Source organism: Epargyreus clarus, unplaced genomic scaffold (genome assembly GCF_041222505.1).
Source record: "Epargyreus clarus isolate Ecla_fem2 unplaced genomic scaffold, WU_Ecla_fem_2.2 ptg000015l, whole genome shotgun sequence".
Taxonomy (NCBI): Eukaryota; Metazoa; Arthropoda; class Insecta; order Lepidoptera; family Hesperiidae; genus Epargyreus; species Epargyreus clarus.
The window spans coordinates 3,979,337-3,994,608 of NW_027332223.1; the positions used below are offsets into that span (position 1 = coordinate 3,979,337).

General features: G+C 34.7%; 1 protein-coding gene across 13 annotated transcripts in view; it reads right to left on the reverse strand.

The window, feature by feature from the left end:
• The window catches only part of Ndae1 (Na[+]-driven anion exchanger 1), a 75,837-nt gene extending 72,977 nt beyond the window's left edge, over positions 1–2,860 (reverse strand). For all 13 annotated transcript variants that reach the window (XM_073080727.1, XM_073080726.1, XM_073080735.1 and 10 more), the window contains exon 1: positions 2,646–2,860. The gene's annotated coding sequence lies outside the window, so the exon portion shown is untranslated. The remainder of the gene's footprint in view (positions 1–2,645) is intronic.
• Between the last annotated feature and the right edge of the window lie 12,412 nt (positions 2,861–15,272).

The window sequence follows — 15,272 nt, forward strand, 5'->3', positions numbered from 1 at the left end:
AAAGGGTTCTACCACCTTCCAAAATGTAAATGTAATAAAATGAAAATGTTTTTTTTTTGAGTAAATCATATGTGAAACATCATTTTACTAATCCTTTATTCGTATTTCAGGTGTCCCTGTTATACCTCTAACTCGCTTATTGCAATGACGTTAATTTTATCTTCGTATTTTGAGTGAAAAGGTATCAATGTCACACCTATTTCTGTCGTATTGCAATGTCGCGCTGTTGTGTTCCAGTTCTGTCAGGTTCTATTGAAATCGATGTTACGGATTTAGATATTTGTTCTGGTTTTTACTATTTGTGTATTTATCTATATATTTTGTTTGACAACCTTTTACTTTCCTCTGAGAGTGGGTTTTTCTCTTAAAGTGAGAGTGATTCAACCCATAGTCCACCATGATGGCTGAGTGCGAGAGATAGACATGAAACTTCTTTTTTACAGATTTTCTCACGATGTTTTCCTTCATCTCTACCGATAATTAATTCTCATATGCACGTTAATTTGAAAAACACGAAATGTGTGGCCTGGGTTTCGAACCTCGGACTACCGGATTAAAAACTGAGTTACTAATCTTAGGTAGATAGCTACCTACTTATAAAAAATATTCTCTGGCAAAAGCTATTTGGCTTTTATATCCCTCTTATTACTAGTAAATTTCCCCGGCTATTATACCCTTCTCATTATTAATAACTTATCGCCAGCTAACGGTAATAATAAAGCAATATAAAATAACGCTGATTTAGGCCTGACAACCATTGTAAAATGAGCTTAACCGTCTGAGAGACATTGTTGCTAAGCTACGAAGTTGGGACCTTTGATGCGGGTTGATTGTCGCCACAAAGATCTTGTTAATGCCTTCGCGAAAGCAATTAATGTCTAAATATAGATCTTTTGTTGTATAATTAATATCGATAAGACAGAAAATATAATGAATAAAAATTATCGATGCATCCTTAAACACACATAAATACGATTACACGAAAACCCAGACACAGATATACTTCATCTATGTGCCGGGAATCGAACCCGGAACGCTCCGTGCGTCATAGTGATCGCTCCCCTACGAGGGTCTCCATATTATACAAAATTTATTTTATAGATAAGCCATACAGCCTACTTGATGAAAAAAAATTACCGTCACATCTGGACATTTCCGACAGCAGAGGGGCTAATTCATGGCCGGCTTTGAAGAAGAGCTCTTTTTGCAACTTTCTTGATGCCCAATGTCAAACCGCTTCGGGAACATCTCAGAAGGAAGTTGATACCACATCTTACCTGTCTGTGGCAAAAAGAGTGTGCAAACCTCATCCTTTATTGTTATGGCAATGTTACTTTTGGCTTCAGAGGTTACCGAAGCGTGGTATTTATTAAGCCTATTCGACTGGTTGAAGTCTTCGGTGATCAAAAAGCTGGTATTTATATATATATATATATATATGCTATAGCTGGTATTTATATATATATATGGTATTGCTCATGGTGGTAGAACCCTTCTTGCTTCAGTCGAGAAGCAACACACCTACAATGTACCTATTTCTGCTTTATAACAGCAATATCAAGCGCTACCGTGTTTTTGTTTGTAGGAGAAATACATACATAGTTGGTAAAACCTTTTGTGGTTCGACTCCGGCGGCACCACCGCCACACCTATTTCTACCTAATAACGGCAGTGTTAGGCGCTACTGTGTTCCGGTTTGAAGGGTGTGGTAAGGGAGACAGACTTTTCTGAGGCATTCCAGCTTAGTCCTCCGGGGTAGCGGCGCATCTGTGGCCGACCTCAGGTGGGAATATCTAATCCTATCTGGGGTTGATTATAGATGTCCATGGGCGGCAATAGCCACTTACCATCAGGTGGACTGCATGCTCGTCTGCTACTCCTACATTATATATAAAAAAAAACTTACACGAGGTAACAAACCGTTGTCGCCGACCTCAGGATAGATTTCCCATTTACGGGTAACAGATGTTCATGGGTTGAAGTAACCACTTATCAATCAAATCAATCAGCCAATACATCCGACTGCATGCTCGTTTGCTATTTCACCTTAAAAGTTTACTTACCTTAAAAATATTATACAAAAATTCAGGAGATAGAGATGAAATACTCGTACATAATACTATTAAGATCCTTTTATATTTTTTACTGTTTCAATAGACCACGTGCTTAATGGCCAAACTTAGTACCTAATTTAAAGAAATGCATTGTCCTGCGATAATTCCTTATTTGGAGTGTAAATTAGATACTCGGAGGCCGTAATTTTCAATTTTATGGTAGGAAATCCAAAAATACATCACGCCGATACAAGAGATAGCCATAAGAATATTTGCCATTTCCCATCGCCGTAAAGTATGGTAGCCAAAAACCTAAATAATATTGAACTGAAGAATCTTAAAAAACAATGTACAACAAAAATAACGTGAGTTTATAATTTAGAAACATCAATTTCCGAATTTATCACCTCTTTAAACAAAAAACAAAACAAAATAAGAATATATTTTTACATGCATCCATACCTAATGTTTAATTGGACGTCTTTCAACTTCAGAATCCATTGTATTTTTGTACAAATTATACTTTCTAATTCATAAAATATATAAAAACAGAATCATAAACTAAATAAAAACTCAACATCAAGCACTTACCGCTTTAATTGAAGGACATCTCTATTCTCTGCAGCGATTCCCAAACTTGATAATTAATTACACAGTAATTCAACAGTACATTCTACTTAATATTTCACTACACATCTAAAACATAATATGGGGTATAATTCACTAGCGCACAGTGTCTATACAAGAAGCTGTAACCCTTTGTAAGGGGCAGCCGGCCTCGTAGCCAAGCGACGGCGTTGGTTTGAACCGAGAATGTTTGTTGTGGGATGGCGCATGCGTGTACCGGTCCTACGTTTTCCAGCAACACGACACAGTGCCAACACACACGGAGATTCACCTTCGGATGCGCGGTGCCGCCTCGGGGATTTTTCAGTGTCGCTCTGTGTAATCTTTTCGAATTATGGATTGTTGGATGCACGCGCCGTTTAGAAGTCGACTTTATATTTTTTTGTTTAGGTTTATTTTAAGTGCGACGTGTAGGGTTATATGGAAGTCACAGATGCAAGGGTAACCCCGATCTCACTTGAATAGCGCGCCGCTGAATATTTTTATGATTTTCCATACGTTTTAATGGAACTAGATTATGAAACGCGTTGGAGGTTTTCTACAACTTTATTCAAATGCAAAAGCTGAAATCGTGTCCCCAATGTTTTCTGAAAAACATGTAGTTATGTTACAACGTTACTATGTTGCAAGAATTTTATTTCTTTCAAATAATTCGTATGTTTTTAAAGACGAAAAAAAGCAAATTAAAGACGCTGAAAGAAGCAAATTAAAGACACAACATAAAAAATTAAAGATTTTTAAATTTTAATGTAATATCTTATCGTCTCTCGTATAACTAGTCTAACACGATTTAGGATAACCTAATAATTAAATATATGTATTTACTATGTATGTATGTATATTAAATTGTATCGAGCTATTTAATTTACAGAACGTGCAAAAGTTACCTTTTGTATGTCGTAATTTTAATTTATATTCCATATTGAACCAAATTACGATCAACCTAAAACTTAATAATTTTAAAATGGGCCATATCCATAAATGGTCTCTATGTTTGGTCACCCTAACCCTAAAGAAAACTGAGTGCAAGAAAAGGAGACAATCTCGTTCGTGTCTTGAAATTAATATGTATTCATGTGCACATATGAATTTTAATTACAGTCGCTAATTATGAACGTGTAGATATCACTGGAATCGTGACTGCATTCTAATTAACTATTTGGTTGTTTGTGTAGAAAATTAAATTTTGTTGCATTGTATTGTATGGGTGTCAGTATTGTTTGTATTACGTGACATAATATGTGATTATTGTGTTTATTAATAGCTTTTGTTAAAGGTACAAACGCGTGAGAATGTTAAATTATTTTCAGAGAAATATTCTAGAACTAGATAAACGTGTTGATAAGTCTCCAACTTGATTTTTTTCTGTTATGTTAATAATTATTACTTACCTGGTCCCTGAATTCTGGTTTCCTAAAGTTTATTATAAACAAAAGCTTAATAAGTCGCAGCAATCTAACTACAGTACACCACTCAACCTTAGAATATTTGTACGTTTCTAATTTTACAGAAATCTTTTTTTTTATAATATAAGAGTAGAAGACGAGCATGCAATCCACCTGATGGTAAACATGTTGATAAGTCTCCAACTTGATTTTTTTCTGTTATGTTAAACTAAATTTATTACTTACCTGGTCCCTTTATTCTGGTTTCCGAAAGTTTAAGAATAAACAAAAAACTTAATAAGTCGCAGAAATCTAACTACAGTACGCCGCGGCTGTTCAGCCAGTAAGTAAGTTGTACAAACCTCAGAAAAATTGTGCGTTTCTAATTTTACAGAAATCTAATTTCATGTTAAAAATTCTCATATTCACACTTTTTAAGGATAGATATGTACACCATATTAACATGATAAACTAATTCTGACTGGGTAAAATTATTCTACTCCATCCAAGTATAATTATTTAAATCCATTAAACAATACAAACCTGTGCCTATGTGATATCGATAATATTACATAATTAGGAATGCGAATGCTATGGAATAATGCGGGCAAATTGAAAACTTCATTTAGCTGCATTTTTCTTCACATATTTAACCATGTAGGTCGCTTAGAATCACTTCTTTGACGCAATTACGACCCGTATGTTTTTTATGTGATCTGTTTTTAGAACGTCATAAATCAAAAATGATAAAAGATAGATTAACATATTACATACATTCGTTTTCTATTATATTATCTATTTTATACTAAAAATATGCATACCTATTTTATACTATATAAAATATCTGTTTCACGTGGTGATTTTGAGAAGTAGATTTGACCACTTATAATTATGATGCCATTGGTAAATATCATGGACAATTCGAGTTGACCATCTAGCATTAACAATTTGTATTAGACCAACAAGGCGAGGAGAGAGAGAAATGTGTCTATCAAAGGTTTCTCTGTGGTCAATAGAAAATACAACCAGATAGTCTACATCACACAAGGTACAAAGGTACGTACAATCACAATAGGGATCCCTGCCAGTTAGCAGGTCTTCGACTCACTTAAGGGCATTGCCTGTCTAGCCAGACACACGGATGTACTTCGTACGTGTCCCCACTTTGAACTAAATGTGGCGAATATAATAATTTTAATTAAAGTCGACTCAAATCTGTATAAACGTGGCATTAAAGTTGATAGACCGTTTTGTTATTCGAGTGGCGAAATCATCTTCACACGAAACTATTCTACTTTATAATAGTTAAGCGTTTTTGCGGTGTAGTGTGGTAAGGTAGATAATTAGCTAGATGCATCCACTATTAACCCATTTAAAGTTGTTACAGGTGCCTGTATCTTTAAGTCTATGTTTATATTTATCATTTTGAAAATAAGGGACCCGATCTTATTAAAAATATTTAAATATATTCAATGAAGGAATTGGCAATTTTTAAGTTAAAAACCTTTGCGTTTATTAAATATATTAAGACATTTAATATTTACACGCAACGAGATATTTAATAGTTGATTTTGTTTAAAAATTTTAAACATAATAAAAACTGTACTTGATTTGTATGTTCCCTAAGGGGACTTAATGGAGGATTTAGGTTGTTTCTGAATAATAAATGAGTTTATTTAACTTTTGTGTACTGTAAAAATAGGTCACGTACCGTAATAAAACAATGCTGATTTTTTTGAACTTTGTGACCTTATTTCGTAAATTCCTAACTTAATGACGCGGCTTCAACTAGAAGTAAGAAGTTGACGATGCGGCTTAAAAAATAGGGTCTATTATCATTCTAAAATATCGTGCTTTGTTAAGGATAGGGCTTTCATGCCGTCCGATTTTTTCTAGATTTGTTCTAGCGCCCAGAGACCGTCCGGGAAGGATACACTTTCAAGAATTTCTGCTGGTTTATATCGATTTAGTTCATGACAATAACGCAAGCTACGCAACGCAATAAAAACCTTTTCAAGATTAAATCTAAATTTTGCCAAATATCCAGGGATTTGAATTTTTTTCACAAGTTTCGGTAATTTAGGTAATGGCCCCATTTTAGGATAATGAATTATTTTGTTTTGCGACGGTAACTCGGTGGAGAAATACAAACAAATTCGGGTCATCGGATATGAAAAATGGAGCAGAATATTTTTTCATCTATCTATAAAACGTATGGCTTGAATAAGTGGGTTCTGTTATGTCGTACGTTTTAACAATAAGGTTGAGAAATATTTAATTTGATAAAAAAGTTACAGAATCAAAAGGTGGTTGGACAATACACTTCTATTTATTACCAATCGTGACAACAATATCTAAAATACTAATAATAATACTACAACTCCATAAAAGATTCAAGTTAGCACACCGAACATTAATCCGACAATTGACAATACTGTCAAAACAAAGTACAAACTTTCATCAAAATAAACAGTGATCGAGCAACAAACTTTATCTTGATAAATATAAATCGAACAACAACTTCTGAACGACAATATAGTTAATGAACCAATCGTTCCGGAATTGATGACAAAGTGCTTGAGTTCATATTGTTGTCACGATCGGTCATTCACCCCTGGCGTAGCGCCAACTGGGCTGTAAGCTACGCAGCTACGGCAAAGGCAGCTTGCAATCATACTAAATTATTTATGGGGATCGATTGTGAATATTGAAGTAGATACTGTCTTACATACATACCATACATACAATCAAGATTTTTTAGGACATACACCTATTAAATCCTATATAATTTATTGACCTTTTCGTTATTATTAGCCTTGTTAAAAATAGTTATTATAAATAATAAAAAATATAGCCTTAATTTGGTATCTGGTGTATTAGGATATAGTTAGTCAATTAGAAATAAATGAAATGTCTTAATTAGATTTAATAAAATAATAATACGTACATTGAAAAAGCTTTCAATTTTATATAATGCTTTGTAGTGTTGTAGACACCAGTTAACTAGTAGACTGTATAAATCGTTGTCATATTTCTATCTTATAAAACTTCACTTAATAAAGGAGTCAACTTGGAATTGACAACAAAGTTTCTGCGTCCATATTGTTATTATTGCGTATATTGTTGTCACGAGCCTACGCGGTCGTTCACCTTTGCTGTAGCGCAATTGGGATGCGCGCTACGCTGCTACAATAAGGGCGTTGCATTGCTTGCGTATAATTAAATATTTATCGTTTTTCAACCGATTACGTGATGCCTTCAGGTATAATATTAATGAACTGATGCTTTAAGACTGGTAGACGAACATGCAGTCCACCTGATCGTAAGTGTTTACTGCCGCCCATTGACATCTGTGATCTTCCCCAGAGAAGATTCGATTCCTACCTATAGTGCTCATTTTTGTTTTGGCCTCAATTCCCAAGTATATATTTTGAAGTATATCGCAGGTGCAGGGTCCGAAATTTGGCAATTAAATAGGGTTGATAATGTTTTATGGATGATGGAGTCAATTTCATGGCTCCATCATCCATAAATTATGATATCCCATCCTGCAATGATGCAGCATGGGACTGCATCTAAGAAAATAAATAAATCTAGGAGCAAAAAGACAATTCCGAATAATAAATAATGCCATATGGAAATTAATATTAAATAACCTGTCTGAAACATTATAAAAATTTTGAATTTGATTTTGAGTAAATTAATGAATGGAATCTTCAAACATAGGTGCGCCGAGTAAGTGAAGAGAGTTCTTATCCAGATTCTTTATATTAGGAGCCAAAACGTCAAACTTTTCAAGAATTTCGTTTTTTTCTTCTGGTGATTTCTCAGAATTATTACATTGAATGATACTATTTATACTTTCTTTGAAATTTCTCAATATAGGGGTTCTTGAAAGGGAATCGTTACCACGCTTTGCAGCACATACGAGTATTACGCGTTTGATGCCCACAGTCCCTTCCTACGACTTCCACGAGAAGAGGGACGAGGCAGATGCCAGGAATGACTTGGCTATTGGCTTTATTGAAGGTAATAACTTGCCATCAGGTGAAAAACATGTTTAGACGTATATAGACATCTACTCACGGCAATGACTCCTTTTTTATAATATAGGAGTAGCAAACGAGCAAGCCATTTGATGGTAATCGCAACTGTCGCCCGTGTATATCTGTTATCACACCCAGATGAGATTTAATTCTACCTGAGGTCGGCCTCAAATGCCAAGCTCCTCCTGAGGTGGAGCCTCGGAAAAGCATGTCGCCCTTACCATACCTTTCGACAAACACAACAGCGCTTAACACTACTGTTGTTAGGCAAAAATAGGTGTGGCGGTGTTGCCGCTGGAGTCCAGAGAAAGTTAGAACTCTCTCGTTCGATTTCAGGTTGAAGATGGTATACCCCCTTCAAACCATTAATCAAAATGCACGTTTATTCACCACGAGCTTTTGCCCGCAGCTTCGCTCGCGTTACGAAGTAATATTTTCATCCCCTATTTTATCCCCTTGTGGGTAGAATTGATCAAAATCCTTTCTTAGCGGATGCCTACGTCATAACATCTACCTGCATGCCAAATTTCAGACCGATCCGTCCAGTGGTTTGGGCTGTGCGTTGATAGATCACTATGTCAGTCAGTCACCTTTGAGTTATATATATTTTGATTATAAACATCCATTGATGGCAGTGACCACTTGTGTCTACTAAAATACATATATGTAGTGTATGCTTCTTCTATTTCATAAAATCTTATTTTCCACATTCTGACGGCAGCTTTACACGCCGTCGGAGCACAATCCCGGTGATTAACTTCCTCGTGTCGTTTAATGCTAGGCAATTTTGAACTTTCCATAAAGTATTCCGTTTTTGTTCGTAGGATTCTATTGTGTTTTGAATAAGTCATAAGTACCATACAGTCATATAGCTCACCTGAATCATGGAAGATGTAAATACCCGACGCATAATATTACAGAAATCCTAGATTGCTGATGCTGCCCTTGGGGATATTATTTTATATTTACCTTTGTATCTAATAGCTTTTAAAATAGGACTCAGTGTAGACAGGAAGGAAACAGACAACCGCCAAGCTTTTTTATTTTTCTCTTAACAAAGTAAGTAAGAAATTTTAAGTGGTCTAAATTTACGTTTTAAATTTATGATTTCTAGATTAGGTGTGGACTTCGATAACACGGATGATTCCCTTGATTTTGGAAGTAATGAGGATTTGTTAATAATTCGTTAAAAACGGTTCAGTCGTTTCAGAAAAACCATCTACATTTCCTGGAACCTTACGGTGACCAAAATAAAACAATATAAGTTTAGAAGTCGAAATCACAAAATAACACACTTTAGGTTTTTTTTTAAACGTAAGTCTTAATTTCTAAGAAAAGCCTAGAAAATACAGTACATTTTTTCTCCGTTTCAATTGTTCAAAAAAGAAAACGTGGTTCGTTCCACAACTCACGTAATAAGCTAGGTATTGTGCAGAACTAGGCTAAAAATATTGCTATTGTTTTGGATGCCACGGGCCTACCGCTTGAATGGCAGCCATTAATGTAATCAGGGCACGGGGACTTCCTGATAATTAAGGAGGCTTTGACTAAATTACCATGATGCTCCAAGTGCAACGCAATTCCCGTTCGATAATTAAATCATTGCTGTTTAAAGATCATCATTGGAGTTTATTTATCCCATTTCATCCGTACGAGTATATCAATTTAAACTTATTTGTAATTCATAATTTAAAAAATATTGAAAATTTTAATTATTGTATGCATAGTGCCTTATATATTACAAGGGCGCTTTTCAAGTCACGCATTTATACGCCTGCACGCGCATCCCACCCGCACGTTTGCACTTGTATCTTTTCGTTCCATACCACGTACACAGGTCGTGAGGTACTGCAAAAAGTAAGGGCATATATCCTATTGCACGTGTTTTCGACCACACCCACGTCCTATACGCACACATGAATTAACTCGTTGCAATCTTCGCGACTCACATGCATGTGTGTATGAAATTATAGGATACATGATGCACGCATGCAGATTATACGTGTGTGCGTGAGCAAATACGCAGGACAGGACGAGCGCCTTTAAGTCATAGGACGCTTATGCTGTTATAGACGTGCGACATGAAAAACGCCTAGTCGCTTGACAAACACCATATTGCATTTGAAGGCAAAATTTCAGACGCTGGTTCCACTTACACAGACATAAAGTCTATTACTTTGTACATAGGTATTTATCGTTAACATGTAAATGTAACGATAGATAACGTACGTGATATAAAATTCAGTGTAGTGATTACGTAAATTGTGTAAACTGTTTTCAAGGCGATACAAGTTGAAGGCAACGGTAAACGGCTTAAATCGCACGTCACTACGCTTTCCCTACAATCCGATTTGTGAACGCAACTATGTAAAAATAACTATAATTATGTAAACGTTGCTTATGTAATAGTGGCGTATTGATATTGGATGGATTATCATTTAATAGAGTTTGTTATAACGTAAGTGATTCAAATAGGTGACAGTCCTGTGGAGTACCGTCGTCGGTCTTGAGTTTGATTCCTTGGCACAGTCAATTCCTTGCATTGCATATTTTTCAGTTAATAAAAAGACCGGTTTAATTTGCATAGTCTGTTTTTTTTAAGTCAATATTTGAAATGAATTTCTTGCGATATTGCTTGCTTGACTTTGCTGCATGCAAGTAATTGTCTTTTGGTAAATAATAAGGAATATTTATATTGTTTTTTAAGCTGACAAATCCAGATGCCTGAACGTTCTTCTCATAAAGTAAGTGTGACTTTTAAAATTTATCCTCTAACTTAATTAAGTGTAGATTTTCTTTTGTTTACTACAAAAGAAAATTTACAACTAATTGTCATGATATTTCACATAATATATTTAGAACAATAGTAGAACAAAACAGATTTCAATTTAGATCTTATAGCGGTATTTCATGGTACTGTAACGACCTGGCACATGCCACGTTAGCATGCAAACTACGTCACTCCTCAAACAGCTGTTGTTTAACTATAAGAAACTCATATATTTCAACGTCCATGTAATGAAAGTTAAGAACATGAAATAAAAAACTTTTGCTTTTAACTCTAATATTTATGAATACAACGATAATAATATTTATGATACAACGATCTAATATTATGTAACTTAGTAGTTGTTTACTTTTTTAATTAAAGTTTGATTTGAAATAAACATATGAGTACGCTCGAACAACATTATCCACTACAATAGGGTAATATTCACTTGTATTAGGTATTAATTTAAATCCGAAATTATAAATATTATTTTACTTTTTTACTGTTAGACCAGCGAACGACCATGCTGGCTAGACATCTGTAATCAACCTTTGATAAAAATTTGATTCCTACCTGCGGTCAGCTACATATATGCGTAACAGCATAATGACCCTAGCGGAATTAAGCTGGAATGCCTCGGAACACTATATCTCCCTTACCACACTGTCAAAACCAGTACCCTTACCATGAGTTTTCAAAACAACAACTGATGCTATAGTTCTAATACAATCCGCTAGGGGCGCTGATTAGAATTTGTATGGGCAAATACGTAAACAAATACCAAAACAGTCATATTTTTCATAACGTAAAAACTCATGGTAAGGGTACAGAACACAGTACCGCTTAACACTGCTGTTATCACTGTCTCGCGTTACTATTGTAAACGCTGCGTTGAACGTATCTCCATTTCTACCTCCCTGAACGACGGCTTCATCATAGATAGGTATTTCTATTATTAATATTTTATATAAGTAGTTAGAATTATCACAAAATTAGCTCTATTCTTGGAATTCTATTCTCAATTCAAAATTTAAACTAATTCAGAATTATTATTCGTTGACTATTATTACACTGTCTCCAAAGTTAGTGCCTGAATATAACTTTGAAACTTAGTCACAAATAATTATATTACCAGCATTTCATTGTTCTTGTTGTAATTAGGAGGTTGAACTTTGAATATTTGAAAACTTTGGAAAGCAACATTAAAACAAGTATTTTAAATATTTAAATAGCACTAAGAAAAGAGGGTACAGAATTCCAGAATATGATCATATGATAAAGAGAGCCTTTTTCCCCCTTATAAGACAATTATTATATAAAAACCTGAACATAGAATAGAATATATATATATATATATATATATAATATAAACATACTGATAAACGGCAAAAAATGGCGTGATGATACTCGTAATGCCCAATTTCGCGTTAATGCAACGTTTGCGTAACAATAGATTGATAATTATTAAATATATTTCATGTAAAAAGTACGTTAATAACATACTTCTTAAAAATATTTATAAGATTTCTAAATTAAATTATAAAATGGTTTTTAAATTGTTACTATAAGAAGTGTTACTTTTATGTTGATCGTTGTTTTGACGTTACCTTGATGCGGATTAAAGTGTAGATATGGCATATTCACCATGCACACCAATTATATCAATGTTATATACCGTATTATATCGTTTCATCTGGAATTGCATCCGGGTCCAGAATCCGAGGACATTAACGTGGCGTTCACCGCATGCTATCGATCGGCGTCCTTCGGTTGCGGATTCAAAACACACCGAAACTAGATCTAAAACACTGGCTAGTTAATTAAATCGTATTGCAGTGTTTATTATTATTGTATTGTAGTTAATTATAGTTTAGGTAATATTACTTATATTATTTTTTATATGTAGAAATAATCGTTGGTATACTACAATGGTATACCATTTTTGCACTTTATTATAGAAGTATTAAGGAGTATTGAGTTCTAGTTTGGAGGATGTAGAGGCACTTATACAGGATAGCCAACTTAGTCCTCATGATCTTTTTTTAAGTCTTTGATCCCTAAGTAGTCGTTTGATACTTTCATTTTCTAAAAAAATCTGATGACTAAGTGAGGTAACATACGACCGACAGTAGATTAATACTGATACTAATAAGAGTATACTAATAAGAGTTGTATACAGAAGATAACTTCCCTTATAATAATAATAATTTATTTAATGTTATATTTACTTTATGATGCAGAAATCAGCGTTAATTTACTATAGCGGCATTACTGCTATAACTATTTGCATTTTATAACATAAGTGTTTAGCTCTATTGTGTACTTTTCCAAAGTACCCAACCTGCTCAGTTCTAAACATGTAAGTGATCCTTCTTCAACTATTTAGGCACTTATAAAAAGTAGCCAACTAACTTAGTTCTCAGTAATTCTTCTTGAATTATTAAGACAATGATCCCTGCAAGATCGTTTGTTGCTTCAATTTTTTAAAACATTCTGATGACTAAGGGAGGTAGAGTACGCGCCAACCTTTTAGTCCACTCTGAATGAGTGGTGTCGTAACAGCAAATTGGCGTCGTAACAGCAAATTAGCAGGACAAAAACGGCGCGGGACCCCTCGGCACCCGTCCGTTGCCCGCTCTCGCCCATGTGTAAATAGCTGCGTTAGTGTGCCCTTACTGTCGCTACGGAGTATATGCTTGTAGTTGTGTTCGATCGCATTGGCTCTCTGACCACACTTGCGCGAAACAACTTCAGAGTGGACTAGAAGTTTGGCGCGCACTATACGAACAACAGCCCGCGTAGACGACGTTGACGTTTTTGTTGACGACCACCGGCAACAGTCGGCGATGATCGTCGGCGCAAGCTGTCGCTCGTTTATAAAATTCCTTAGTTCACACATAACTACACATCACTGCCGTTCACTCGTATTTTTTGTAACACACTCAAAGGATAAGCAAAATCCTAAAGCACAGATTGCGCAAATATTGTATGAACAAATAAGTGCCCACACTTGTGGTGTAAACACTCCATTCGTTTCCGCGATCGTGTGTCAGGGCACTATGTACCAGGCAAATAATATTGTCAATGTCAATAAGGGTTGTTTCGGACCGATACAATTTATTTTCTCGGTAACATACCTATCTTGTTTACACCATTGAGTTGTTAGTGTTCTAGTTGGGTATGGATTTCCTCTTAGAATTTGATGAATTAAGGTCAACGATACCTCTGAGGGAATTATAAAGAACTGTAGCATATTTATACTCGTACAAGATTTTATCTTATACCGTTAAAGCAAGTTACATATACCTACAATAGAACTTATAAGTACCCTTACCATGAGTTTTCAAAACATCCCACAATTTTACATTACGTTTACTCAATCCATTATTCTGTTCCGATGGTTCAGTAGACTGAGTAAACGTAACAATAAGTAACTGCTCAAGTCTTTTTGTCTCACATGTTCGCAAAAAAGAGAGACCAAAATAAAGCGCCATTTTGTCAATTTAGACATATAATGTTACGTTACTAACACTACAGTTCTTATACAATCCGCTAGGGGCACTGATTGGAATTTGTATAGGAAAATATGTAAACAAATACCAAAACAGTCATATTTGTCAAAACGTAAACAACTCATGATAAGGCTACAGATATTCGATCCCTGGTGTAACAAAGATCAAAATATGCCACTATACTCCACCTGTACGAATATATTCATGGTTAAATATTTGACATATTATAATGGACATGTGGCCGATCTTAAATAATCCAGAAGATACTTAAATTATCGTAACTAGATCAGAAAGTTAACTACTCGTGTGGACTTGCAAAATCGCGTGATGAAACTGAACTTTTAAGAGAACGAACATACTCGTATTTATTAAAAAGTTTTAATCTGATACATAAACTTGGAAAATAATGAGTTAGGTAAATTTTCCATTTATAACCTACTAGCGGAACCCGCGGCTTCGCTCGCGTAAAAAATATGATATGACATACAATAACTGTAATTGTGAATGTGTATCTTTAACAATTTTAACGATAAAGTAACATTAATATTTTTATTTTATTAATTAAATCATATTAAATATGAATACATTTTTTTCCGTCACTGTGTACCTAAATTGGTCAAGCTTTCATCAGAAACATACACTAAAACTCTAATAAGTGGACTGTCATAAAACTTCTTTCAAATACTTATATTTTCTTGTAAGATTCATGTAAGATACAATAATTATTATTTAGACTATTCCATAGGAACCGTCCATGTTATTCTCTGACCTATAAAGTACCTAAGCACTATGCAAAAATCATAACGATCCATAACGTATACATGGGAACCGTATGGTAACTGTTGGGTGCCATCCGTAAGGCAAATTATTAACGCTCT